The sequence below is a fragment of the Glycine max genome, chromosome 1 (genome assembly GCF_000004515.6).
Source record: "Glycine max cultivar Williams 82 chromosome 1, Glycine_max_v4.0, whole genome shotgun sequence".
Classification (NCBI taxonomy): Eukaryota; Viridiplantae; Streptophyta; class Magnoliopsida; order Fabales; family Fabaceae; genus Glycine; species Glycine max.
Genome location: NC_016088.4, coordinates 46,794,336 through 46,798,426, shown reverse-complemented (window position 1 = coordinate 46,798,426; position 4,091 = coordinate 46,794,336). Strand labels below are relative to the sequence as shown.

General features: G+C 32.0%; 1 long non-coding RNA gene across 1 annotated transcript; it reads right to left on the bottom strand.

Annotated features, from left to right (window-relative positions):
- Positions 1 to 1,667: 1,667 nt before the first annotated feature.
- On the bottom strand, positions 1,668 to 2,012 carry LOC121173991 (uncharacterized). The gene is made up of 2 exons (XR_005889606.1): positions 1,902 to 2,012; positions 1,668 to 1,820 (listed from the first exon to the last, which is right to left on the bottom strand). It is a non-coding gene; the product is annotated as an uncharacterized lncRNA (long non-coding RNA).
- Positions 2,013 to 4,091: the final 2,079 nt, after the last annotated feature.

Sequence of the window (4,091 nt, the reverse complement as noted above, 5' to 3'; positions counted from 1 at the left end):
AAAATTTGTATTCAAACGCATTAAATTTCATACTCAATGGTTTAGTGCAGCATGAATGATTTGCTGCTCTAAAATGTTAGGTTTGCAAATTCTCTGTCATGTGAATATTTATGATCATCGTTTTTCTTATTGAAGTTGTAAACATGTAATTTTTGATGAGGGAGGAAAAAAAATGTTGGAAAATAAATGGGGCATTGCCAGATGAATCGGAAGTAAGAAAAGTTTTTTAACAATTGTTTGCATAACATTAATATTGATATTGATATTGATATTGATTGATTGACATCAATGGGGAATTGACAAAGGCTGTCGAATGAGGGAAATAAGTTGGTGGAGTTGGTGAATCCAGCTAACCCATGAAGCTTAGTCAGTGTTGTCGGTAAACGTGTATCTATATGTGTTCTATTAAATGCATCGAGGCATTGAGTGTGGCATTCCAAAAAATAGCCGCCTATAAAACATAGAACAATGATACCATATATTTTCATAGCTGCACACATTAAATGCATTTGCAGATAATGAGGTCAATAACAAAATAATAATAATTGTAAAGTATTCAAAAAATCAGTGCATTGAATATTGTATATATGAATAATAGTATATAAATAATAATAAATTATGGAAGTCTGGGATACGCTAAGCATGGGTTAAATTTTTTTAAAATTATTATTATTATAGTATTATTATATAATCAGTATAATTTATTATAATTATTAAAATAGTAATAATAATAATAATATTAATAGTAATACTAATACTAATTGAATTAAAATTTAAAACCATATATAGATATATAATAATACTGATTCCAGTGTAATATGCCAACATATTTGAAAGCAAAAAACAAACCATGTCATATACTTGAAAAAGGAACGAAACACTGTTATAAGTGTTATCCCTTGCCTGTTATATATAATTTTATATAAAAACATAAATAAATATGAATATAAGAATAAATAAATTAAACTATTAAATGACATACGTTAAATTTTTTTGTTTCATTTTTAAAATCTTAAAATTAATTGATTGTTTGTATGAATTTAAAGTTGATTGCTCCTCATAGATGTTTAAAAACTAATTGATAAAATACAACAGCAGTTTATTGCATGAAACCAAGTATTTTGTTCGTCATACAATCAAACTTGACTTAGTAATATGCAAATAAAGCAAACCCAATCGATTTATATGCTATGGTATCGCAATTTGAATAGTTAATTGATATAGTTGTATGTTATTCATTTAATTAATAATTGTGAAATTGTCATGGTATTCACGATGGTAAAGAGTATAATATGGATGAATACCAATGAAAAGTTAAAGTTTAATAAAAAAAAGTATCATATATCATATATATTTGATATTTGATTGTTTATACATCATTTGCTATGAAATGATGGTGGACTGCACAAAATATATTGTTATATCTACTCAGTGAGCAAATTCAATATGATCAAATTGATGTTAAACAAAACATAGAAGCTGAAGCCACAGGATTGTGAAAGTCCCAATTACTCAGCCTTGATATGTTTGTTAGTTGATAACTGATACTGTGCATGTTTATCAGAATCGAAATCAGAACTGGTTTGCTGACAACTAATCCTTTTGGTTGGAGTTAAACAGGTAGAGTTTCCAGGATCGTAATCAGAAGACTGTCACAACGATGGCTGTGAACACATTTACCAATATATATATTAAGAACAATATCATAAGTAAATATTTGACATGATGCAATATTGAAACAAAAGACCCACCGTGGGAACAAAAATTGGTGGTGAACTTTTTGGCTCAACAGCTATTCCTTTTCCCTTACTTGATTGTTCCTGCATGAAAAATATTAACACAGGAGAAACACCATTTATTGTTGTTGACCTTATACTGTGATAAACTTATTTAGTTATTACCTTCAACCCAAGGGTGGCTATCAATGATTGAATATGATGGAGTTCTTCACTCACATCCAACACAAATGATTGGCGTAATTGTGAACGAAACTTAAATCTGACAGCCCAAGTTTTCAACAGGATTTCATCAACACACGTTGGAAATACCTTAATATCATCCCCAGTCTAGACAGGTGAAATAAATGGTATCAATGACAAATCACAGAATCATTATTTAATCTATGGTTCAATTGTGTAGAACATACCACTATCAACTCATCTCGACATTCTCCAGCAGTTTTACCAAACAGCTTGATACATGTTGCATCCCAGAGAAGGAAGTTTCCTTTGTCCCCATTATGCTCCATCCTAACATTTAATTTATACCTTGACATCCATAGAAATTTCAGGGAAATTTGCTAAAACAGCAAAGCGTGTAAATAAATAATCAGTACAAAAAATGATCATGGCTAACCGTGGAACTGTATCGACCACACTGATATGGCAAGAACGACAAGCTCAGCCACCTTTTGATGGATCAAATGTCGTTGTACAGTTAGGACGACTGTCATAACTCCATGGAGCATCAATAATGATTTCGTCAACTGTTCCAACAGTTAAGCAGTAACAATCCTGTAACATGGTGAATAATAGATGAGGAAACAAACATGTGGTAGAGGCCATATTAACAAAAGCATTGTTCAACTATTAACCTGTCTGAGATTGTTGATTTCACCTATACTGACCACTTGAGCATTCAGCAGAAATTTTTCCACCACATTACTCTGGCTAGATTGGGACTGAGAACCATCTTTATCATTGATCATCCTACCAAAATAAAATGGCACAGACAAACTGAATGGACAACAATATATAAAATTAGAGTTCAACCATTAAAGCGTATAAAAAATGCAAAGGAACTAAAAAACATAAACGTTGCAGTATACCAATACTGTTAAAATGCAAATTTAATGACAAACCTTTGACGAAATTCGTGTATCTCTGTAATATCAGCGTTGACATACAATTTAGATCCAAAATTGATACTCTACACGCTTAAAGGATACTTGTCTGGAATGATATCCATCAATATCATCAACAACATACATATTTATTACCCAGAGTAAATCAATCTATATAATAAAGACTAACCAACACCAGACACACCTGTAGCATCCTTGATTTTACCTAGGGTCAGCATAACAACCAATGGTTCCTAAAGCAGAAGGTTTTTGTCAATAGCATCATGTAGCTGAATAGCATAGTCCTCCCAAACAGTTATTAGAATGTCGCAGTTACTATGACCAAACAATCACAATCAGTATGTTAGTTGTTGCTAACCCATTCATTATATCATATATCATATATCATCATATAAAATAATAAGGACAAACTGCAATCATCTGATTTTTTTAGTGTCTGAACATACATATATATATATGTGTGTGTGTGTGTGTGTGTGTGTGTGTGTGTGTGTGTGTGTGTAAAATTAGCAGATTTGAATACCTGTTATCCCTGAGCCTGACTGTCATCCTGTGAGGGGGATTAACTGTCTTAACATCGATCAGATCAGCAATGACACCAACAATATCTTGTCAAACATGGTCAGGCAAGACAAATGTTAGTCTGACACAAAGATGCATATAAAATTGTTGGTTAAACAAAAAACTAAACAAACAGACCAACTAAAGTATGGCGTGGTGCGAGGCCAGAGATTATATCAGTAAAAGGAGTTATGAGATAAAAATTAGAAGGAATTTCTGGACGGTGAATTTCCTTGACAGATGTAGTTTTTAGGAAATAAACCAAATATGGAGCTGGGTTGACTCTGTATTCAGATTGGTTGTCAACAATCCTCAGGTTTTGAATCAAATACGAAGAACCACACTATAACTTGTCCCGCAATTCAGTGAAGAGTTCTTGCCAGAGAGTAGCTCCAATTTTTGAACCCTGAAACACTTAAATCATAAAATGAAGTGACATGACATACAATACAAATTAGTAATAACAACAATCAGAAAGAACAAAACAATAACCGTTTGGTCCATCAACACCATCTCAATTGTTTGTTTACTATTTTGCTTTCGAGCATGCCAAAGATCAGTGATATGCACAACTATTTTCCATGTTCCTTTTCTGGTGTGTAACTCAGATATCAGATTTTCTTTGTGAGACATCACTACAACACAGATAATAAAGACCATTGCGAAT